This window comes from Halichoeres trimaculatus, unplaced genomic scaffold (assembly GCF_033239565.1).
Source record: "Halichoeres trimaculatus isolate MK-OKI-2021-1 unplaced genomic scaffold, fHalTri1.1 fHalTri1_scaffold_20, whole genome shotgun sequence".
Lineage (NCBI taxonomy): Eukaryota > Metazoa > Chordata > Actinopteri > Labriformes > Labridae > Halichoeres > Halichoeres trimaculatus.
This window is the reverse complement of record NW_027437198.1, coordinates 17,669,143-17,695,476: the sequence shown is the minus strand read 5'-3', so window position 1 is coordinate 17,695,476 and position 26,334 is coordinate 17,669,143. Positions and strand designations below refer to the sequence as shown.

The 26,334-nt window shown below is 39.6% G+C and overlaps 1 long non-coding RNA gene across 2 annotated transcripts in view; it reads right to left on the bottom strand.

Moving 5' to 3' along the window:
* Positions 1 to 26,035, bottom strand: part of LOC141809657 (uncharacterized) — a 114,068-nt gene extending 88,033 nt beyond the window's left edge. For both annotated transcript variants that reach the window (XR_012600009.1, XR_012600008.1), the window contains exons 1-2: positions 25,893 to 26,035; positions 24,055 to 24,122 (exon numbers count right to left, since the gene is read on the bottom strand). This is a non-coding gene — a long non-coding RNA (uncharacterized LOC141809657). The remainder of the gene's footprint in view (positions 1 to 24,054; positions 24,123 to 25,892) is intronic.
* Positions 26,036 to 26,334: the final 299 nt, after the last annotated feature.

Sequence of the window (26,334 nt, the reverse complement as noted above, 5' to 3'; positions counted from 1 at the left end):
GCTAAATCCTCATTTAAATAGGGCGGTTTGCACCTGTTATCAGTTGCACACACAGTCTTAGTAGATCACCTGCAACACACCCACTAATAGCATGTGCAATTTAGCACTTGTTATTTGGGATCTTAGTAGTTTGGTTGGTGATTTGGTTGCTAGGCACTGCCCTGTTGGCTTTGGCTGCCTTTTGTAGCAGCTCTCTCTTCTTTGTCCGTTTCTTGTAATTTTCTTCATCTCTTTCTCGTAATCTTTGTATTTGGAGTGAATCATTACTTTGTATGGCTCATTTGTTGGTCATGGACACCAAACTTTTTGTGGCTTCAGTGATGTTTTTACTATTTCTGCTCCTGTGTTTTTCTGGAGATCCTACATGTAACCATGGCTGCATTGTTTACATGTGAACTCAGCTGTTGGCAGCCTGTAGCATGTCAATGCTAACTGGTGTAAGGCCTGATGTCTTCCCACAAGGTGAGGAGAAGGAGGTGAGGATGACGTGCTGGTTCTCAGGTGTGAGCAAAGAAGTGACAACATGGACATGTCCTTCCATCCATCGTTACTGGGAACGTAAGATCTATCTCTAAAAAGATGGACGAGCTAGCCATGCTTACCCAGCAACAGAGGGAATACCAGAAGGCAGAGTAGCATCATGCTATACACAGACATGGCTAACAGAAGTAACGTCAGACACCAACGCCACATTGGAAGAACTTCACCTGCTGTGAGCAGACAGGAAACAGGAGACAGAGATGGAGCATGACTGAAGAAGCTCAGTCCTGGACCCTGTGGAGGTGGAGGCTGCTTGAACTGGAGAATGATAGACAAGCTGTCACCATCTATTTTCTTATGGACCTTTTTGCACTTTCTATACACTTTCTTGCTTTTGTTTTGATTGCTGCTGTGACTTCAATTTCGTTGTACTTGTTACAATGACAATTAATTTATATTCTATTCTATTCTATTCTATTCTATTCTATTCTATTCTAATCTATCCAGCCATATTACAATACCATATATAACGGTACGAAACGGATACACTAGTAACTTGAGTGTTTTTGTATTTAGCGTGTAGCCACCCAAGATGCAATGGTTCGCAGATGAAGGAGAAGAAAAGAAGCAAAGTGACTGTAAAGTTGAGTACCTAAGTTTTTTGTTTGTAATACATTGACAAAATGAGAATCAAACTTAGCACTACAATGCACTCAGTAGCTCCTTGTCCTTTAAGGGTGCTGACACTTGTGGAGCTTTACCAACAGGAGGTATGAACCAGGAAGTGTTCTTCTTTATTATGCAAACTTTTACACTTAGATGTTGCTTATTTCTACATGCACCATCCACCAAAGTAGTTTCTATATTTCATATATGAGACTCCTAGAAGTATACAACACCTTTACAGTTAATGCAACATTTGGTTTGTCCCAAAGAAAGAAAAAGCTTAAGACTGAGCATAAAGATAGCTGGGAAACATTAATTTCGATTCCCTGACTGATACAGACTGACTCATGCAGCATAAATGATGTAGAAGAGGGAGACTGCCTCTCCAAACTAAGCTTTTAAGAAACTAAAGGCTTGAAGACATACATTTGCATATGGGTTTATGGATTAATTTATGTGATAATCAGGAGTAATACCCAGCAGAAGGTTGTTTAATTAATGTCAAGAGGTTTTTCAAACGAACTACAATAATTCACATAATTTCAGTCAGGCCATTAAGACAGCAGTCCTCGCCCCCAGGGCTTCAGAGCCCCCCTTCTTACTGAACTCACCATTAGCTTCTATATATTTCTGCATGAGCACAGACAAGGGCAGCATCACCACGGAAACCACTGCCTGAAATGAGAGTATTACCATGGGAGCAGGAAACAAAACCTGTTTCAATGCAAAACAGCAAATGACCAGACATACTGGGAACTGCAGAGTAAAGCTCTAATGAGACCAAAGGTTCAGGTTTTGGAGGTTTTCTTGTCATTGGGATAGGTTTTTTTTGTCTCTCTTCAACCAGCCTTAGATCTTTAAAAATCTTTAAGGCACAATAGATAATGAGCAGAACATATTTCACATATTACAGAAGTCACATCTTAATTGCAGCATGAATGAAACTTGAATGCGTGTATGACAAGCGCAGGGCACGTGGAGGAAATGTCCCTCCCTGTTTGTCGTAACATGATGGACCTCAAAGGAAACACAAACAGACAGGCGTGTTTAATTTCCTCGCAATAACTGGAAATTGAGCATAGTAGATAAAAGCTGACAGGGCTGTTCATCACAGTAACCATCAGATACAGCAAAATCATAAACCCATACAGTATTCTGCAGAGAAAACACTGTTCAGGAGATTTTATCCAAGTTTATTCACTACAAGGCTGACAAGACTAATCATAATCAATTAGAAATTTCATATTTCACTTTCCAATTACAAGTTTGCAAAGTAAACAGCTCAAAGCAGTGGTGGATGATTTAAGTTTCATGTTGGCTGCATTTGTAAATTAGGTCATTAAATTGTAATTTTATGTGCACATTTGGGGCATATTTATGTTAAAGCTTTCTTGTTGGTGTTTTTTTCACCTTCCCTGCCCGATGTTACTGGTGGCCCAAATTAACTATAAAAAGCCTGTCACAAGTTCCTCACAGGTGCTTTGAGGAAAAATCTGGATCACTGTATATCATTTTCATCATTTAGTTGTAAAATCTGTACATTGCTCGCATTGGCTTCCGAATGGCCTGTGTCCATTTTTTATGTGCGACATCATAGATATATTATCCAGTCATTGGATAAACATCCGACAATACTGAATATGACTCAAAGACAGAAGATGGAAGAAGCAGCTAAGCACCGGCTCCCTGCATGATAAAAATACATATTGAAATGTAAAGGTATTAGCCCAAATCTTTCTTAACAACCTGACAAAACCAGTAACAAATATCAAAATAAAAGCTTCTGGTTTCAAAGATCTTTTCAAAGAATAAACTCTCCTCAGCAATGGCGAAAAAAAATATGTCATGATAGCTCAATAAACAAAGATGAGGTTTATTTTTCCAACACTTAGAGATCTGGCTTCTTTCCAGTCAGTTACAGGCTTGAGAGGAGATACAGAAGTTGATGATGTTGTCGCTTGCAACCAGGGTTGCAAACTTTCAGGAATTTTCATAATTGGAACTTTCCATGGGAATTTTTGGAATTTAACAGGAATTAATGGCAATTTATGTTAACTGCATTTACCTGGTCATGTAGATGTATAAAAATTAAATATTTTAGTTTGTTGTAAGCAGACATGCATGCAAACATGTCTACTGCAATATTTCTATCATGAACTTTAAAATTTTAGGATTTATTTCTAAGTCAAACTGTCAAAAAAAAGGGGGCAAAAATATTTGACGTAGCAAGCTTTCAAGAAAAGGTTTTACACATTTTATAAGTATTGGACAGTTTAACTGTGTAAATGTGTCCATTACTGAATTAACCCATCCCATCACATACACTGATCGCAGAAATGTAGTCTCAATGGAAATGCTGTAGGCTGGTGCAGTTGTCACTTATGACAATCAAATGTGCTTGGAATTGTTTGCACTTGGTACTCAGTTGAATTTGCATTCAATCATGTTGTTTCAACCATGCACAGTTTTCAAAAACTCATCCAAGTTGACAAGAAACAATAAAAGAGTTTTTAAAAAATCTGAGCTTAAATTAACCAGGAATTTCTAGACAAATTAATTTAAGTTGATGGCAACAAACCCCTGAAAATTTACAATATTTCTCAGTTAAAATTCCCGGGACTTCACCGGAAATTTTACACCCCTCTGCAACCCCCGACCAGAGACTGGGAGGTGGAGCTTCCAGGCACACTAGCATCATGGAAGAGTAGCCTACCACTTCAATGCTACAGCTGGCTGTTTTCTAGCTCAATTGTCTCTGAGATCACTCTGTCCTTGACCTGGGGCTTGGTTTCTGTGATGATAGGAGTTCATCTTCAGCCCAGAGTCCCACTACAATCCCACATCTAGCAGCTCCTGCAGGGCTTCTTCTTAACATTACAAATTAATGTGGGTTAACATCTCTCTCCACAAAGTCTTAGTGGGGTCTGTGTCTTCTTCTTGCATCAGCAGCACAGCAGAGTGGAAGAGAGGTAGTGTTCGCTTCATTATCTTAGGATTCCAGCAGTGCGTCCTGTGGTAGACTCAAGGATCCATACTTTGCCGGGTTGGAGTTTGATGTCGCCTTCTGATTCAAAGACCTACTGCTGGTCAAGTATTCTATACAGCATACATACCTCATCCAAGTATAGTCAGAACTTAGTGGCCACAGCTAGTACTTTACATGAAATCAACTTACCATCAGGCCTTGGTTAATTTCCAACAGTGTTTTTGATCTATCTAGCACAGGTGCCTCCGCATCCCTTTCCACTGATTAATAGACTGTAATAAACTGCTCAAGTGATAAACACTGAAGAGATGACTCCAATAAAGTTAATCCTTCTGCCAACACTGTTATGCTGTTCACGACTCGGGAATGATCTATTTTCTGAAACTGGAAATGTAGATAGATGAAAGTGTTTCAACTGTTGATGCAGAACACTGAGGAAGATGAATATTTATACAGAGGCACACATGGGAGCACTTCACTATGCAGCTGAAAGCCAAAAAATGCAACCAAGCCATTCTCCCCCCTTCTTCTGTCAAACCCAAACAGCCTCTCAATCAATCCTCAGCTAAAAACCCAAACACATCACTCGCTTCTCTCTCCGCTGTGTGCACATCGTGTGTCCTGCTCGGGGATCAGAAGTAAGGAATCCACTCATATTCACTCTGCCTTGAAAACAGTCTTTGAAGAGGCCAAAAAAGCTCAATCCATCCATGAGTGTGTGAGTAAAAGCGAGTCCATGTGATCCGTGGAAATTCACAGCTTGCCGTTTATCCTCAGACAAAAGCGCTGGGCAGAATGAAAGGGAAATTGGAGTGCTTACTGAAGCTGCTGAGAGGGCCCCAAGCCGAGCCACAAATTGCTTCCCTCCTCTTCACTACACAGCCCTAACATGGCTGAAGCCATACATCAATTACCAGCCACCTCAATGGAACATCTCTGCTGCTGCAGTACCTTTTTCTGGTTTGCTGCCAAATGAGCGCTGGGTGCACTTCACATCATCGGAGTCAAGCAGGCAGCGCCGAGGAGGCAGGTGAATTATAAATCTGCAGCCCATCCAGAGGAACTAAGTAGCTGTTGACAGGTGTCAGTGGCATCAGTGTTGGGAAGAAAGCTGACAAAGGTTGGTGAAGCAGAGTGTGACGAAGCTCACTGATATTACTTTGTGCCTTAAACAGTAATGATGAGATTTGTAGTATGTATTACGTCTGGTTCGCCAAGCAGTTTTTGCTCTGTGATTGCTCTCTGAGGTCATTAGGGTGGAAAAAAACACCCCCCTGCTTTGAACAAGAGTTTACTCTAGACCCCCCCAACCCCCATTCCCAGTAACAACTTCATTCTGGGCAGTCATCCATCAGAGACTGAACAGAGTGATGGAGAGAGTAAGGGAGCTGTGTGTGTGGCGGGGATAGGACAAGTGCAGTCATTTAGTCCAGCTTGCTACATCCAAAGCCCTCATCTCTTGGCCTGGTTGCCTGCCAGGCAAACCAGCCCTCCCCAGGCCCATGCTGGCCCGTCCTCTTCAGCTAATAAAAAAATCTGATGCATACACTCTGGTACTGTTTCATTCCAACTGCGAGCTACATCTGCATCAGGTAACATCCTCACTCTCTCCTCTGATTGAGTCCAAACTGGGCGAAAGAAAGAGGCTGAGGATGTGAAAGAGCTGTAATGTATGAGGCAGGTGGAAACATGTGAAGTGAATGACCAATGTCTCACTGCTCACAGTTATGTGAAGATAGTAGGGATAGGCAATGATTTTGAATATTTGAAAAAGTTATTAACATCAAAAAAATCAGATAATTCATATGAAGAGTGCTTTGTGCTGTCTGCGGCAGATCGCAGTTTTATGCAGGACACTGACGCTATTACGCGTCAATTTCACAAAATCAGATCGAGTGGGACAGGAAGTTAAAAAAATGCCCAATGACTTTCAAAATATAACAAACCATGTCCAAACCAGATCATATTTAACTTGACCACGGCAATAAGCAACACAATGAACAGAGCCAGACCAGAAGTGAACAGGCTGGAGGTTTTACAGCCAAAACAAGACAGAGGAGAAGTTCAAATATGGATCGGGAAGAGCAGGAACTCATTCAAAAAAAAGTAAACAAAAATGAGGTGCAGTGCAAACTCTGCAAAGTTAGTCTCGCATTAGGCATGCAGCCAAAAGTGTGGCTTTGTGCACAGATCAACAGTCAGTGGTAGGCTTTGTTACCCAATAAAGTAAGTTGATGAGTGATCTTGAAAATAATCTTCAAATAGTTTCAAGCAAATATCGAATAGTTCTTCTGCTTGAAATGTCCATCCCTAGAAAATAGTAGGGGTGGGTGAAAAATTGAAAATCGATGTATTGGGTTTTTTGTTCAACAATATCAAAACCTGGATTCTTAGTCAAAATGGGGTTTTTTTCAAATTCAAATTCAAATTCTTCATTTCAGTCTTTGTTGATAAACTTGATGGGAAAACAGTTACCACTTTTCTCCAGCAGAGGGTGAAATGTTTCCTTCTGACTGATGTTATGTGCATTTTATGGGAAATCATGGCACCTGATATGGTCTGAAGACATTATCATAATCATTTAACTTTTTTACATGTTTGGTGTTAGAAATGCAAACTAGAAATTGCAAAAATCCTAGACATTGAAGAATTGCAATTGAAATGGAATCAGCACCACAAAAATTGTAATAGAATCAAATCGCGAGAATAGCATGTCGGCCCAGCCCTAGAAGATGGTTTCAATGGTGTGCTTTTTTTCAAAAGAGTAGTGATGGTTCTTTGGGCCCCTGGGCGGCCACACATCTTGTCCTCTCTGTATGTATTATGCGTCACTGCACATCCATGGATGAGCATGATAATGGAATAGCAGTATGTCTTGGGGTCTGACCAGAGGTGAGAAAGCGGAGTACATTCGAACAGAGAAGCCAATTAGTGGATTCAGCACTTGCTTGTTGAACCAGCACGGTACGGAGGTCTCTGTTAAATTAAAATACGAATATGAACTTGCCAAAAGGGGGCCAGAGTGCTTGTAAATCAAATCACAGGCACTTAAAGCAATCAGACAGGAGAAAAGACGCAAACGAAATATTTTAAAAAGTTGATAAAAAGGAGAGAGGGACAAGGTCCTCAAGAGGCACCTACTATGCCGGCCCAGGGTTGTAAAAACATGGCACGATTAGGTTCTCACGTTGTGGGATTTGTTCTGATTCCTCCACCAAAGTCTTCTGTTTAATTGCCGTTCACATGGGAAATCACTCAGCCCTTGGGTGAACAAGCAGAAACAGTGCTCCCTAAACCTGCAGACTCACACACCAGCACACAAAATTCTCCCCCATGCTTTGTGTTGAGCTCACCAGAGCTCTCTGAGCTCTCTGATTTGGTTGAAACAAAGCTCAAAACAGAGTGAATGTCTGCAATCCTAAACAGTGCTTATTCACTTCTTCCTCATTAACTGAACGCCGCCACCACACTGCAGATCCAGCTGATCTGAAGACATAATTCAGATGTAACTGCAGAAAAACTGCTCCGTTGTACACGATGCAACAAAGATATTTCACCACAACTGAGGCCCTAAGCAATTTCATCTATCGAATCAATTGGCCACAATAAGGCAAAAGCAAGGCTGACAGCAGAGCTTTAAATTGCATTCATCACAGTGTTGTGATTTAATGCAGACTGTGTGTGTTGTACTGTGAGGAATTTCATGTCTGCTGTAATAGGCATATTCCCTTCTGAGACTCTGTTAGTACGAGTCAAGTTTAAGATCAACTGAGATCGTGACACATCTGTTTTAAGGATCCCATAAAGCAGTCATGTTCTCCCAGAACTCTCCACACACTGGCGCCACATCAGCAGATCTGTTCTCAGCAGACTAAATGTGTTAAGTCTTGTCTTGCATACACCAAGATGTGCATTTAGTCAACTGAGTGATTCAACATTCTTGTTAGTTGGCACAAAGATTACCAGATGATTAAACAAATAACTTTAGCAAGAGTGTGAATCTTACAAAATTTCAAAATTTAATTTAAAGGGGCTGTGAGGAGTTTGAAAGTGATCTTGAAAAAGGCTCCCTTCTAGATATACCTCTGATCGTAACACACTTTAAAATGAGATAATCAGCGCCAATATTGCTGGTTACAGGTCACGTTAATTTGCGACTTCTTAGCTTCCACTTGCGGTCAACAAGGACCGGGTTGGTTCACGGCACGTCCTGGTCTCTATGACAACACCACACCTGCTGACGAAATTTAGTAGAGAATAGGTAAAACGCAGAGATCTGTGTTTTTCTCTGCTGAAAACAATTTCTGTTATCAATTTTGTAGTGATGGTGCACACAGGACCCTAACTGTCAGACAGAAAAAGGCAAAAGAAAGATAAACGGGAGAGTGATACAGTCTGAGCTAAAGGCTATTTAGCCTTTGGTTCAGGCTGTATCACTCTACAACACAGGGGCTAAACTGTTTGTGATAATGTTCATTCCAACCCACAGTCAGCAGTTATTCTGCAGTGGTCTGTTCAAACTTGAGAGTATCAATATAATGAAGAGTGAGGTTATGTTAGATCTGCTTGGTAGATGACAAGCAGGACATAGCTAACCAGGATTTACTAACGTTACACATTACAGACAAGTCCTAGACCATCGGACCGCCAGCTGCGCTAAATATTAACAGCTACCCAACTACTTAAAAACTGACAGTGTTTACTTGTTGTGGCGTTAGCGGAGCACAGGGCTACGTATAGCCAGCCGCTACATCTGCTATGCCACGTCTCAGACTGTAACACCACATAACTGTACAGATAAATACTTTACCTCCACGAGTTATATCCAGTAAAAAGTTGTTTTGAAGAAAGAAAACTTGTTTCAATCTGATCTCCATTTAATTTCAAAACAAACACATGCCTCACTAAAAGTAATTTACAACAGTGTGCGAAGACCCCGGGCCACATAGCCTCCTCATAGCATCTTTAACTTTGATTTTTGAGACTCAATTCCAAATAACTTTGATTCAACTAGTTAGATCTATCTATTAACTATATAATCAGCTAAGGAGCTGTCAATATGACAACAGACTCAGGATGAGTCACAGTATTGTTGCGTTTCAGCCTCTCGTTTCACCGCATTGAAGCCAAATATGGAAAGTTTTAATAGGTGTTCTTCAGGTTCTCTGAGACTTTCTAAAATCTACTATGTGTACCTTCACATCTGATTTGCACCTCTGTCAGTCAGCCAGCCTGTCAAACTGTGTTACATGCATGAAGGTAATGTGCTGAGTATGGAGCCTGCACCAATTTGTGTGACCCATTCTCATACTCGCAAATTCACTGAAGCCCCGGTGAGAGTGAATCTGCTCCAGGGTTGACATTTAATCCATGCCAATTTATCACTACTGCAGCCCACCCCAGTGGATAGTACAGGGTGGCAAATTGCCTCAGAGTGGACCTCTGGCACAGACGAAGCACAAATGACAGGTGCTTTTCCTTTTATTTCTTTTTGTCTGTGTATGGGAGGCATCATGTGTTGCACAGGAGTGTGAGATGGGCTTACTCATATCTGAATAAAAAATAGGGTATGGTCATAAAGGAAGCCATTTTTCCCACCTTTTATGGCTGCATGGAAGCAGGCCAAGTTTGCTGTTGAGCAGAGATACAGTCATGAATCTCTTCAACAGCCTCAGGAGGAGAAAAGAATATTACAAAGTTTCTAGATAGTTTCATTACCATATTTGCTGCAATGAAAGAAGAGCTGATGATCACTTTTGCATAAGGCCAATGCATAAGTATTTATTGCTTGCTTCCAACGAAAGTTTGTGTCAAAAAGCTGAGCCTAATAGGAACTGTCTATGTTCACAGGGCTAAACCTGTCAGGATATTTCTCGAATATCCCTGGCAGCCCTCAGGAGTGTCTCCTGCATCCTCTGTGATAATAAAAAAACACAGATTATATTATTTTCTGTCAGTTTCTCCATGCTCCATGTGCATCATTGTGATTGATTTTCAGTTAATTCACTGCGGGTGGAGGATCAAATATGTGTCCCAGAAAGGTGGCACGCCAACAGATTACAAGAGCCGCAAGTCTGTCTCCCATACAAAAACCTCGTTGGGTGTGATGTTGACATTCAAGCTGTCATGCACACTGAAATAGCACATTGACTTTAATCTCAAACCAGACAAGAATGCAAAACAATATGTAGGAAGAAAAGAGGAAAAAGCCAACCTGCACTGAGGCAATATTCTACCACAATATGCCTGCATGTCATTGATTCTTTCTTTTTTAAGTGACAACTCTACCTCTATAAGTAATGTCTGTAAATTAGATTTGTTCCCTTAGCTGTGCCTCCCAGATATACTCTTGACCACATCTATGCATTACACCCACAGTTCCCCCATTAATCAACTTTATAAATGGTAAAAGTTAGTGTCGTGTTTACTGGTTGTGTCTAGCAAACCCTTGAAGAGGTAATATTTATAGCTTAGAAAAAGTTCTGCCTGGAAGAGTTAACTTTGAAAAATTAAGTTACCTGAGCACAAGTTGCATAACCTATTTCTGGCATGTGTTGCTACTGTATGTGGAGCAAACCATAAACAAGCTCGCCTTCACAGAGCTCATGGCAAAGAAAGGAAGAAGTAGTTTATTTTCTTCTTTTTAACAGACAAAAATACTCACACCTCATGCTTTTACCCTGAATCCTCCTACCTCCCACCTCCCACCTCACATCCTTCCCACCCTGGTTTGCTCTGACTCCCAGCGCTGGGCTCTTGGAGGCCCATGACCCATCAGTTCTGCTAAGACCTCTAAGGAGCCATCCATCACCAGGAGCGTGCTGTAACCTGGGGATAGATTTCTTCTCCCCTTGCCCACTCATCAATCACTGGCGGCCACTGTGCATACTCAAGCAGGCTGCAGGAGGTGGGAAAGGCCGAGCAATGTCACTCACTAAGCCAAGTGGCTGTTACGGAATGGCAAAGGAGCATGTCTACTTTAGACAAGTCGGTGGAATGACTCTATACCTTTTGTACTTGCACTTTGGCTACTCAATACATGAGTGAGTCTAAATACACATAAAAGAACACGCCAATGAAACTTGATGAAACACAAATTGTTCCCCACTTTTGGAAGATGGTTCAGAAACAAATCACAGTCGATGACCGGCTCTTCATGATTAATCTTGTTTACTTGGGTATGTACGAGACGAAGGAGAAGGATCACAATCATGAAGCACAGAGAGGAGGGGATATGAAAAGACGCACTGTGAATGCAGTGATGAAACAGCAGCGTGATTTATTCATTGACTGTGTGATATCTCCTCACTTTGTGACAAGTGAAGCCAAAATACCACGTTGATGAACGGAGACATAAAAAACGCTTGTGTTTCCAAGGCTAGTTCAAATTGATCCTGTTCAAAAGTATGGCAAAAGCTTGGCCCTAAAGGTGCTGTGAGTAGCATCTGTTTTAATTGGACTGCAGCGCCATCTTTTGGCCAAGAGTCTCACACACACTGTCATGAAGATGTGACTTTTAACAATTCCAGTGTTTGTTTTGGAATTAAATAAAGATTGGCTCAAGACTAATTTTCTTTGTTCAAGTCGACTTTTACACAAACGTGCCAAGGTAAGGTATTTATCAGTACAGTTACATAGCACTGTTGTTTGAAACGGTACAACAATCAAACTGTTTTACTTAACATAACCTCACTCTTTATTTTATTGACAGACTCAAGTTTGAACAGACCACTGCAGAATAACTGCTGCATATGGGTTGGAATGATTATCACAAACAGTTAAGCTCTTGTTTTAGCCTTTAGCTTGTACACCATTACTCCCTTTTATTTTTCTTCTGCTCTTCTGTCATTTTTCTCTCTAACAGCTAGGCTCCAGTGTCTACCATCACTACAAAATTAATCACAGAAATTGTTTTAAGCAGAGAAAAGCACAGATTTCTCCTTACAACTAAACTTCACCGGCTGGTCTAGTGTTGTCATAGAGACTAAGAAGTGCTGTAAATCAATCTTGTCCTGAATAACCCAAACCGGAAGCTAAGAAGTAGCATTTGGAATAACATATACTGGTACTGATAATCTCATTTTGAAGTGTGGATAATGATCAAGCATGTATCTAGAATGGAGACTTTTTCAGGATCACTTAGAAACTCCTCACAACCCCTTTCAATATTTTTGAAAAAGTGTAAAAAAAAAAAACATCGACAATTCTAATGTGGGAATAAAAACCTTAACCTAAACTGTAAGAAGTCAACTTCTAATTATCAGAATATGTGGTCAGCAATACATTTTACCACATTTTCTTGATGTAGTGATCACTCTGAGTCTAAAATGTCAAAGATTCCTCAGGTTTGGCAAAAACTTGAGCAATGCTGCGAAACTGCTAAACGTGCCAACATTTTGCAATAGAGCTGTCAATCAATCATCTTTTTGACACCATATAACTAAATCTAAACTAGGGGTGGACTAATAATCGGCCCAGCCGATGACCCGATGTTCTGCATTTTGAAGCATATCGGCATCTGCCTTTTATGTTAAGTTTGACAGCTAATAAGAAATCAATTAAAAACTGATGTTTTTTGGCTCTGATGCAGCCACGCTTCTCTGTCTGCAGTCACTAATCTGTCTCTAGCATTATCCCACTACCCACCGTTTGATTGGTTACACAGAGCCTTTTTTTAAGTTCAGGGAGCTATTTTTATTTTATTTTTTATTTTTTTTACATTTTCGTTTAACTTCTTAAAAGATGCAGCTGAGCCTGTGAGCTGTTAAACATAATATACTTAAAGCATTTAAACAAAGAGTAGTTTCGGAATGTGTATTATTAAAAATTTTGATGCCAGTATTTTCACTTTTACTCTAGATGATTATCACAAAGATGATAATTATCAAATATGCCCCAAATATCGATTATCGGCCCCCTTGATTACTAATTTTTGTTAGTTTCGATCTATCTCCGTCTTAACTTTTCTAACACTGATCACTCCCACCTAAATCAGAAAGAGAAGAAATAATTATTCTGTTACAAAACACGTTTGAGGAAAACTAATTTGAGATGTGTTTTTGTGTGTCTTTGTTTGACTCAAGTTCCATCTGGTACAATGGAGGAGGCAGTCTGCAATTCAAGCAGCCAAAAGCAAGCTCTAAAGCTCTGGTTCACTTGGGATATCTCTTTTTTCGTCCCATGGTTTTACAACACTCTCACAGAGGAAATCTGTAATGGGCAACAGTTCACCAGGAAGTCATAGAAAACCGAGTGGCATCACAATCCTCTGACTGAATGAAGCTGTAGTGGGACAAGAAATCATTCATAAGTTAAGTTAATGGAGGTACTCTGAGTGGGCCCCAAAGTGACGCAAAACAATGCAATAAACAAAACGATAGACCCAAGAGAGATTTGGGATATAAAGAGAGTTAATCACCCACTCCACAGAGGAAATGAGCGGTGATGCAACCGAGTAGAAAGAACAGAGATGGGAGAAAAGCAGAGATGGTGCTTGAAAGGCGGTGCAGGCACCTGCAGCAATGTCAGCGACACCGACACAAAGAGAATGCAGCGGTGGTTAAGGCTTTTGTCTCATCGATGCAGCAAGAGGCTGAGCACAGCCTCTGGTGGTGTCGAGTCAACCATGCCAGGTGTCCTTTTGACATGGGCACCACTCCCCTTAATGAGTAGTGGGGAGAGGGGGAGGGAAAGAGAAAGGCAGCCGCAGACACCCTTCCAATTAAAAGCTCTAATTAATCAGAGCTATTTAAAGAAGCTCATTCATCCCCTGTGGCGGGGAAGCATGCAGACAAGCAGAGAGATAAACTGCACATCTTTGCTCTGATTTACCTTTTTCTCTAAACTGCCCTGTGGTTTTGCTGCTCTCTTTCTTAAACTGTGGCAGACAGATGTCACATCCAGAACACAGAGAATAACTGGATTTGACTGCAACTTGTGTATTTTCATCCTGGTTATCTTTTGATGTGGAACATTATAAACTACAAATGCACTCTGAGAGCACAGACCTCTGCCAAGCATATTGTGATTGTCAATATACTTCAATGATATACTCACTTTCTGCTGCAATTTGGTGTTAGTTGCAGGTTTGTAAGATAATTTGTTTCCTGACAGTGTTAAAAATTATGACCCAGTACATATTTCATATTCCAGATCTTAGTACCCAGAATATTGTCAGGATCTGGATCTTACTTAAACATCTGTTAGAAATGATGGTGACCTTGTCTTGTATTGTTTTGCAAAGCAATCCGACCATTTATCGTGGAGTTATATACACACATGGTGAAAACAGCCCTATCCCACAATAATAAAGAATCCTTTAAAAAAGTCTTGGATCCAGACAGTGATCCTGATCACCTCCAGAATTTAATCACTTCTTCCTTCCCATTTTGAACATTTCCTGAAAATTTCATTGAGATAGGTTTGTCATTTTTTGAGTTATGTTGTTCACAGACAAAAGACAAACTCTCCTAATAACATAACCTCCTTGGCGGAGGTAACAAATGTTTACTGCAAAAATGTGAACACAAAAACTTATTATCATAACCCTGATGACGAGGGTTTCGGAGCCTTGAATAAAGAGAAGAAAAAACAGGAGTTTGTCATCTTTACTCTACATCAGTCTAAACTGTCTGGATTAGAAGCAATTCTGGAGAGGAACTGATGGTCCATGGTTAATATTTGAACTCTACAGCCTATCTCTCCCTTCATTAACACACTTATTACTTCTAACACCAGATACTTGGCAATTTGGAAGACAGAAAGCTACCAAAGGATAAATAGCCTCATTTAGAGGATGGTCATTACTATAAATTCCTTGAGACAAGGGACTGATGGTGGTGAGTCAAATGGAGGGCAAAGGTCAGATTGCATAAACATCACTTGTTGCTACTTGACCTGGATCATGTTGAGCCGCCCACTCAGAGCAGCTGCTGCTTTGTGCCCATGGATCATTAATTATCATAATAATTGGCCAGTCAGAATAAAGATTCTGGATGTAAACAAGCTCATGTAAGAATGATCCAGGAGCATTTTTATAACTTTATATGTGATTTATCTCTCACAGTTAAGGAGGAATAGTGTTCTATACTGACAACAGGAACAGGCAGAAGGAGCAGCTTCATTTTCTCCTTGCTTTGGCCTACTAGAGCAGCATGACAGTTCTGTGAATGTCAATAAGGTTTTATTTTGGGGCACTGTTGGACTAGCTGTTTAGGTGCGCGCCCCATAAACACGGCTCTCATTGCAGCAATCACTCGTTTGACTACCAGCCTTGACCATTTGCTGCATGACTTCCCCAACTCTCTGCTTCCCACATTTTGTGTCGCTCTTCAGCTGTCTAAAGGCAGAAGTGCCCCAAGAAAATACTTTTAAAATGAAGGTTTTATTGAGGTTTAATATGAAGGTACATCTGGTCCATCTGCTGGATGACACAGCAACAACACATCAATTTTTAGAGAGAACAAGAAGGACAGTTAATTGTGTACCAAAAGCACATTTACACACCCAGGGACTTTCAAAATAAGATAAAATAAATCATGCGTCACCAGGTCAAATTCTGCTTGACTATGACATCAAACCAGCAATATGAGAGGAGCTCAGCCAAAGTTTTGCAGCCAAACATAAACGAGGAGAGGCTCTTGAGTGTCGCAGTCAAAACGCAAAAGAGCAGAGACAGAACAGACATAGATCTTGTGTGCTCCATTATAAGTCTTATCCCTGTATTTAGAAACCAAGCAAACAGGGAAGATGGAGCCTCGATACAAGATTTAATGGGGTTGAAGAAAAACTGCATTTATAAAAACTGAGGAGGTGACTAATTTCCAAGTCAGTTAAAAGCAACTGGGATCAGGCCAGAATTGGCAGTGATGCGGACACTATACCGGTCTGTTGTGGTGAAGAGAGCTGACCAGAAGGCAAGGCTCTCAGTTTACGGGTCAATCTATGTTCCAGCCTTCAACTATGGTCACAAGCCATGGGTAGTGACCAAGATGACAAGATTATGAATACAAGCTGCTGTAATGAGCTTCTTCCACAGGGTGTCTGAGCCCAGCCTGAGAGACAGGATCCAGCACTCAGACACCTCAGAGAGGCTAAGAGTGGAGCTGCTGCTCCTTCATGTCGAGAGGAGCCAGATGAGGTGGTTCAGGCATCTTGTGAGGATGCCTCTAGGACGCCTCCATGGGGAGGTGTCTCGGGCTTGTCCATCTGGGAAGAGACCCCGGGTAGACCCAGGACACGATGGAGACATTATTTCCCTTGACTGGCCTGAGAACGCCTTGGTATCCACCCCAGAGGAGCTGGTGGAAGTGGCCAAGGCCAGAGTCATCAGTCTTTGCTGATGACATTACTGCACCTGCAACCCAGACTTCGATAAGTGGTGGAGGATGGGTGGATGGATAAATGCAATCTGAAACTCTTACCAGCCTAAAAAGTACCAAAATATATTTATTTAAGCTTTTTTGATTTGCTTTTTTAAGTTTTAGCTTGAAGGTAAAGAAAACTGTAGAAAACGTTAAAAATCTGATTAAAAAAAAAAAAAGTCAAACTGTTTCCCAAGTGTAGCTAACACTTGCAGAGCTAGCACCAATTACTTTTGGTCTTCTGTGGGGGCTTATCACCAAATTTCTGTACAGGTTGCTCACATATACTGTTAGTAGACAGTGTGGCTGCACCTTTTACTGTCAGAGGCACCACCAATGTGCAGCCAGAGTCTGCGCAGTAGAGGCTATCAGGGACCCCAAGAGAATCTTAGTAAAGCCAGGAGACAAAAATATTATCATTAATTTTTCTTTGGAGTGTGTAATTTCTTATTGGCTCTCCCTCCTGACATATTTTACACTCTCTGAAAAAAAACTACACAAAATAGCAGCTATCAATCATCATTAAACTTGGCGTAAAGCCTTGTTTTAACGTCTTATAACCATAGACTGTAAAAAAAATGGATGTACGCTTGTTCAGCTTGAAGTGAGGTCTCCACAAAAACTGCTCCCCCTGGTGACTGGCTGCAGTATAGGTTAAAAAATCCGGGTATCCAGCCATTCCAGATGGGCTGTGGTCAAACTTTAAAAAAATAATACACCTTGTAGAAATGTTTCTCACGTCCAATTGTTGTGGTGATATGAAGATATCATTTGGCTGTCTTGTATTCAAGTCCTCTTTTTTTTTGTAAAGTTTTGTTTTCATTAGTTAAAAGCGAGGCTTAACTTAACGATGACTGACAGCTGCTGTTCTCATGTATTTTTTTCAGTGATTGTAAAATATGTCTGGAGGTAGAGTCAAAAAGTGATTAGACTCTCGAAAGAAAAAAAATAATTATGTTTTTTGTCACTCGACGCCACTCAGATTCTCCCAGAATCCTTCACAGTCTCTACTGCACAGACTCTGGCTGCACAACTGCTAAATGGCTGCGCCTGTAACGGGGGTATTTTGGCTCCAAAACCGTACAATGGTAACTGGCGGAGCCACACTGTCCACCCTATAAACAGTCTATGCTTATAACTAATAATAAATTAAGTTTTTAAGAAAAAAGAGGACTTGAATACAAGGCAGCCATATAATATCTTCAAATCACCACAACAACCGGATGCGAAAAACATTTGTGTCAACCTCACTTCAAGCCTAGCAAGATGATGACCATGTTTTTTACAGTTCATGGTTATTTGTTGTTCTGGTTAAATAGAAATATGCTGGACAGACACAGCCTCTACATAATTAATATCTCCATGTTCAGGGACACATTATTAACTATACAGTAGGACTCACTCTATGAAACAACCAGGAGATAAAATACTGAATACTACTGCAAAGACAGATGAAGTATGTTGAGTATGTTGTTATGATGTTAGGACCAAAACACAGAGAACTGGCTGTTGTCATCTGTAGATTGTTGATATCTGTCAGTACTTCCCTGAGCCATAAGCATTAAATCACTAACAGACTTTCTGAGAAACAGACAAAGGGAACACACACATTTTGGCAGCCTGCATTTAAATTCAGTGAAAACAGCTCATTAGCTCCACTTGCCCCTAACTGAGCTTCCCAGACAGCACCCCCTTTCACGCCGAATATAAATCCCATCTCCTTCAGCGGTTTTGGGACAACCCAGCCCTAGACAGAGCAACAACCCTGACAGTTTCAAACCTTAAACACAGCCATTAATTAGCTGAACATCTAAATAACACAGCACAGCCTGGAGTCAACACATCAAAATGGGTCAAATCAGGACAGAACTAAATAAATACATCACTTCCTCTATCCTGGGCTTGGTTATCACCAGAACAAATTCAAACAAGTGCCTGTACAAAGTTTATATAATATCCCACGGGTGGAATATTTCTGCTGCTCACAAAGTTATATAGATGTAGGCTAACACAGAGAGACAGGAGATTCTTTTTGAGTGTTATTGCTTTCACTGAATTTGGGTTGTGAGCACTAAATTTGCATTCTTCTGATGGCATTTCCCAGAATGATTGCCAGAGAAAACTAGAGACAAACTTTCAACACTTTAATTATTGATAGAAACAAGAAAAACAAGAGCAAAGTTAAATGATCTAAACTATTCTTATAAGCCTGCACTTCACTGTAGCAGTCCTCATCCATTTAGCTGATGAATAAGTACAAATGTTTCAGCCTTTGTTTAAAGCTTGTCGGTCAAATCCCCTCCTTCAGCTAATCACTGCTATTTGCATGTAAAAACTGAACCCTGCACACACTCATCCACTAAGTACATCGCAGTCTCATAATGGAGCCTACTTTACTTTTCTCATAGCTCAATGAACCTGTTGCACAGCTCAAAATCTTCTGAAGCTTGAGATGCTTCAACCATTTTTATTCAGATATCAGACACAAAAGCTTCTCTGCTAACTTACTCTACTCCATTAACTCTGTTCACTGAGAGAAGGCTCCATACTCACATGTTTTGACTTAGACAGTAATAAATGCTTCTAAGTATTCAATAGTAGGTATTTCAGGCTCCTTCAAATGCTGTCCTCTGGCTTATTACTCCTGCTGGTTGTTTGAGTGTGTGAAGAGCGCACAGATGCACCAGGAAAACAATGACAACAGTGATAGAATACCAGAGTCACATACACAGGAAGGCAATCCAGGAAGGTACCATGTTTAAAAATTTGTGTATACACATGTTTTTTTGCTGATTTGATGCCCAAAAATAACCAAACTGCATGATTTCACAATATACACCTGCGTTCTTTGAAATGGTTGCCACTTAGTTTAAAACTTAAAAACTGTTCCACTAAAATCAAATTTTTCCAGTGCACAGAGGCATGACTTTACACTTTTCAAGCAGAGGGCCACTGACCTAATACTAAATCATCATACTACTAAAATTAGGGATGGGTAGTTATAAGGTTTTATTGAAACAAATGTCTTTGTCGATTCTGCTTATCAATCCAATTCTTCAATTCCTCCTATGTATTCTCTCTGTACAAAAAGTAGGTTTTACAGGTTTTCTGTGTCAACAACATTTAATTAAGTTTATGAAATTGGTCACTAGATTGGGATAGCTCTGTAAATACATATGTAAATATAAAGAAATGAGTAAAAATGACATTGATTGTTATATGTTTTTTGACTGAAGTAGGTCGCCTAGTTTCTTGGAGTTGTTTATAGCATTTCTTAAAGTTCTTTGAAGGCTTTCTGTAGTTATGAAGCCTCCACATAATTTTGCTTTCAATTACCTGCTAGCAATTTTACATTTGGAGTTTTTCTATTTCTTACAAAGACTAACATGTGAGATGTTTCTGTAGTGAAAGTTGAAATTCTATTCTGAAGCAGAAGATGCACCGACATATGCCAACTTCTAGCATACAAAGCAATTTCCCGTATTCCTTAGCATCAAGCTAGCGCTATTTTGTTCATTTCATTATTGGTTAATAAAGAGGTTTATACCATGTATTAAAGAGGAATCTCTTGTGAGAGAGTACTGTACATTTCTTTGATTTTTCAGTTCATCAGCAAAACTTCAGACAGAAAATCCTGAATCAGAGTTCTCTTTGGAAACGTTATCCAACTGCTAAGCCAAGATATCTGCAGCAGACTAGTTGCCATAAGGTCCGGCAGCTCCGGCATAGTGCAAAGAATCATTTTGATCGTTAACCATAAAGGCTAATGATGTCGATGGACTGAAATATTTCTTATTGCTTCTGAACAGGAACCGTTTTCTTGATACCCATTCCTAATGACAATACAGTAAATAATCATGACATCTAATACTGAAGTGTCATGTTGTTTCAGTTTACTAAATAATCACGTTATTATACTGAATTATTAAATAATTTCAATTTACTAAATTGCCCGCTCACATCATGTTTTAACAAGATTCTTATCATGTTAAACTTATGTGTAAGTGCAAACACTGTACAGAGAACTGGATGATTTGATTAAATCCTAATTCATGTTTGGGTTAAGACATCAAGAGATTGTTCTGTTAGTGAGCACAGTGGATGATATAATAACAAGTATGTTTACACTAAGACAGATTTTGAGATGCATAGGGCTCCACAGAAGGAAGAATCCCTCAGACACTTCAGAGGTAGCTTGATTTATCATCCACAGGCTGGAGGTTTTATGGATGCAAGCTGCACCAGTCCAACACCACCAAAAACTCATTACACAATAATGTGACACTGCTATGTTTATTTTTTTTTCTGGTGTGGAAGCAATGATGTCTTACTGCTTAACTTAAATTTTATCCTTTAAACAATCGCACTGTAGCTACTCCAGACAAATATAGGTTCACTATTTTTTCAGCTCTGTCTTAAATGCTCTGGGCTGAACAAAACAGTATGAATAAAGAGCAGTGCAGAAGCAGTCTGACCTTTGCAAACCACTATCCAAGTCAGTGAATTTAGTCAAGAAAGTGTGCGGTGTTAGAGCCTGTTGAATCATGTGCAGAAAAGTACTTTGTAAAAATTCTTACACAACAGGAACTAAACATGAAACACTGCCATGCAGCTCCTCTGCTGCTGGGAGTGAAAGGGACAAAGAGTCACGACCAAGCACAGGATGAATCAAAAGGAGGCAGGTGATTCAGTCAGTAGCAGGGCATCTCAACCCTCTCTATATGAAAAGTGCCCAGAAACAGCATCATGATTTAACGCTACATAAAGGAACTGACTCAGCTTGATAATTGAAAATACAGAAAGTTTGTCGGCAGGAAAAGAATTGAAAACCTGCAGAAAATACCGCTATAATAAAAAATTTAAAAAATCCCATGGCAAGTCATAACACTGAGACAGTCATAAATGAAAAAAGAGATTAAAATTACAAAGTAAATAGTAAAATAATAAATCAAATTTATGACTTTCTCTCTTGTCATTTTAGCTTCATATTTCATTATCATTACAACCCACAGGGTTTTCTTAAAATCAAGTGAAAATGGGTGCAGACCTGGGAAATAAATATTAACCAGTAAGGTTAAAATCATGCACCACCAGTGCATGAGAAATGTTCTGAGCCATATAAAAATGAGTACCACTCTGACCCTACCTGTCTGATTTAAGTGGATTTCTTGAAACAGTTCACCTTAATACAAGTTTACAACATATTAAGTTTAAAACAATTTAATTTTCAGATAGAGAGTTTAGATCATTATCTCTAGTTGTCAAAGCAGTTACAATTGTTAAAATTGTAAAAATCAATAAAAGCAAATCATGTTTCTGGTGTTGTAAGGATAATAAAGTTTTATTTGAACCATTAACCTTATTAAACCCTGGCTCCACTTTGATCACATCTCAACTTGGTTGAATAAAACTTTAGTTTCTTGTTTTTTCCCTGTTTTTTCACTTTTGCTCAATTCTGAACACATTTTTTGCACCCACAGACAATATCCAGTTTCAAAAGAAACCCACATGTTGAAGCAAAAATAAGTCAGATTTTTTTTTAGGGTTTTTTTTTGCTTCACAAAGACAAAAGAGAAGATAAGCGTTCAGCCTTTGTTGCCTGTGAAGTCAAGTATCAAAAAGAGAGATTATTGCTTTAATGGCCTGCAGCAAACTGAAATAAATTAAATACTCAAAGATGCAGCTTGTTTCCCCGGTTGGAGTTTCTTTTATAGTACTTTATTACAAAAAGTTCAATCAATTTAGGATAGGTTGTCTCAGATACAAGAATGACTCAATCTTATTTACACTGATAGTTTTCTAGAGATTGCAGAAGTTCTTCTCACATAACTGATTTCTGTGTCTGTAGCGCTTCTACCACCCTTTGAATCTGAATACAGTCCTATTCACAATATTAAAATACTTTCTTTTGTTGCAGGTTCTTTGCATTCATGTAGAATTCCACCGATGTCGCAGGAATGAATTGGTGCTGAATGGTAAGTTATGAGAAAACAGGAGCAGTAAACACAGAAAATAAGCCTCGAGCTTTGCCGCAGGTCTGAACACGAAGCAACGATTAATCCTGGGGACTTTATTTTTAAACCTACAATGAAGTTACATGAAAGCAGTTGCAGTAGTTGATTGTTTATTCATAAGTTGCATCACACGTATCACGCAGCAGATGAGTAGGAAATCTCTGAACCTGAGAGATTAATAATTCAGAGATCGTCCTACTGATCTTATTAATGGTCTGGTGAGATTATGTGCTATAGGACCACTCAGAGCAGCCAAAAGCTTTAAAGGTTTGCCTCAATCTCTCCTTTTTTTCCTGCAGCAAGTGCTGGAGGATATAATCTTAAATCTTTAATCACCAGTGGTGCAGTAGGCAGTGGTATAATTGCTCTTTTTGTATCTCAGCAGCACCTACAATAATAAATGGAGCATTCCACATTGCTTTGAGAAACAGCTGCTGAATCTCTGCCACAGGATGACTCTATTTGTGTCAGTATTACATTACTGGCCTGAAGGATTGTTCATGATCAACAGGTTGTCGCTCACAAGTGAATCTATCATAATGAAGGCTTAGAGAGCAGCCAGAATTGGGTCAGTTATAGAAGGTGGCTGTGAGCAACCTAAAACCTCTGGCTTGTGTGAGAACACTGAAAACAAAGTCTATTAACAAAACTTTTGTATCGCCTGCAGATCACAAACCCCTCACATCCAAAAGCAGATACACCTCAGGTGTTGGAAACACAAACTAGGGATGTACCCATATCAATCTTGATATTGGGTATTGGTGAATCGGTGCCCCTCGAAGCTGGATCAGTTTCTGTGGGAAGGGGCTTGATCCATGGTGCAGATCCTATGCTATGCTACTCAGTGCTCTTGGGTACTTGATTTGTAATAAGGGGTGCACCAATCACAATTTTCCAGCCAATCACCTGACCTGCTGATACCAATTTTTATTTTTTATTTTTTATAACTGACAGCATTTACCTCCAATGTTCCAATATTATTCTATTGAAAATAATTGAACAATACCTGTGAAACAATAAAATCTTTATGTTTTAACTCAACCATTAAATGCATTTTTGTATTTACCCTTTGTATTTATTTGTGTTAGGTGTATCCCTAACACAAATCATCACCAGGTATCTTAGTCCCATGTTTCTAAAATGAATTCAAGCTCCGCTTCAGATGCTACAGTTCCACATGGTGTCACTTCCAAAAAAACTCACAGAACATGCTCTCTATTTAAACTAGAAAAAAAAACTCAATCACCCATTACTCTTTCAAATGTGCATTGATTTTTAAACCCTTATGAGTAAAACTGCTTTGTGACTCATTTCACCCAGCTATTCTTATCATAAGTATCCATTCACAAAAAGCCAGGAGTGCTACAAGTCATTAAATGAATTCGTTTTTTTTCACACAGAGAAGGAAAATGAAGGTCTTTCTGTATTTTTGCCCCAGTGGACTGCAGGAAAATTTATACAGTAGTATATAGTCTGGCCTTATTAAACATCTTTATCCTATGCAAGGAAAAGAGCAGATGTCCTCTTTAAAAGCATCACTACTTACATCTTCTTGCCAAAGGATCTTCCCAGATTCAGGATGGTGGAACCACTGATGCTGCTTCAACATTATCCCTGTCATAAGGTGAGAGATAAAAGATGTTAACAGGTAAAATTGGTTGCTGAGAATCTCTCTTCCTCTTTGAAATCTGTAAATATTTGATTAATCTGGACTGTCTCTGTGTGTGGATTTCCCCCTTCAATGCCCCCACCAGGCTGAGCCAAGGTGCCGGATGCAGTGCTGTCTCCCAGATGTGGCAGGCACAGGATGTTGGCTGGGTCCAGTTGCCTTATTGAGAGGCTGACCTTTAACGCATCTTGAGACTAAAGGCTTTGCATACTAATGATGATCTGATTCCTGTCATTTGTCCAGTCAGGCACAGCACTGCTGGGTTCCCCTGGATCTGCATCTCACAGCAGAGATTTATGAATTCCAGAAGGAAAACAGGAAAAATGAGAGAATAATTGTCAACAAACCTCTTATTTCACCTCTGTTGTAATTGACTTTATCTGCTGTCGTCAATAAATATGAAAGTGAGGCGCATGCTAATTTGTGAATATTTAATCACTCATTAAGACAGTATGGTTTTGAAGCCAGCCCAATTTAATCAGGTATGTAAATGTATGGCCTATTTTGAAAACACAATTATGCAGACGGGAGAGTGAAGGCAGATGTATTCATGGTCCTTAAGAAATTATGCAACAGTGCCTCCTACTGAAACTCACCTGCACATGCTGTCATCAGTCACAGATTTTACTACTTTCTCAGTGCACCTTGTAGAGTTCTGTTTGTGTGTTTGTTAGGATGCTTTGGAAAAACAATTATTAACTTTGCTTTGGCACTAATCAGTAAACACATTGCACCAATTATTTTTGAAGTTCAGAAATGAAAATGTGAAAAAAAGTACAAAACTGGAAAATTGGTAGGGATACATAATAAGGATTTTTTTTCAAGCCACTTTTGTTAGCTGATAATATCTTACTCTTAATGGGTTTGTGTTTTGGCAATTGACTCACACATTTCTGCATATTAAAAAGTGTAGTTTAGGTGCTCTTGAGGTTAATTAAGCTGGGATTTAGTTAGCATTTTGTACTCATTACATGTATAAGAGCAATATATTTCAGATCACCACCCTCATTACAGGTGCATACCGCCATCTACTGTCCAGTGATGTCAGGATTGATAATTCGGGTTATAATTTTTTCAATCAACCAGGAGGAGAAAATGAAGTTAATTAAGTTTAACATCATTACTTTAAGCATAATAAATATAAAATTTAAAAAAAAATAAAAAAAATTCAAAAGAAAGAAAAAAAGAAAGCCTTGTAGCATTCTCTCTAACAGCAACCTCTGCTCTGATATAAGCCAATATAGAAGTGCTAAATACCGCAGTTCATTGAGTGTTCGCTTAAGGGCGGCTCCAGAAGCACTAATGAACCACAAGTACACCAATCAAAAAATAAAAAATAAAAATAAGAAACTTTTTCACAGTCACAGTACCAGAGCCATAGCTAGCTCACCTGGCCAAAACGCAGGAACCCCAGATGTTCGCAAAAAGGTTGGTTTACTTCAAAACTCATATCAAAAACAGATGGGTGACGTCACGGAAACTACTCCAATATTATAGATTCTGTTTTGCTTGACCATGATTACAAAATAGCTCCACTTTGAAACTCTTGGAATCGGTTTGACATTAGGGTTATGCAGTGACACTAGTGCTGCCTTCCAAAGCGCATTTGCATGAAATGCACTGTGTACACATTTTACACTGGACTAAACTGGAACAGTGCACAAAATCGTACATGGTAGTGAAGTCCCGAATCAACACTGCTGATAGGCACTTACCGGAAACTGCAATGGCGTTTCACAGGTGTTCCTTAAATCGATCAACCATCGTTCGATGCCTCTACGTAGCCAACGTGGCGATATTTGAGTGTGAAAAGTGTCCACTCAACTTTCTGACCATTTTGAGTGCGCCAGCAGAGAAATCAAAGTGCACTGCCATGTGATCGCACAATAGAGCGTGTACGTGCAAAAGTACGTGTTTTGGGACCGTCAAGTATGCGCAGCCCTTCTTTGCACGTGTTGCGTTGCATACCGCCACCCAGTGTGCAGGATTGGAAAGGGCTTGTCAGTGTTTAAATGAAAACTATTCTATTGGCTGTTTTTCTCTAAAAAAAAAAAAAAAAAAAAAAAAAAAAAAAAGTGTTATTAAAATAAAGTAAATAATGAAATGTTGCAATTATCAAGTTGATAAGCTTTCAGCCAAATATAGATTGTGTATCTT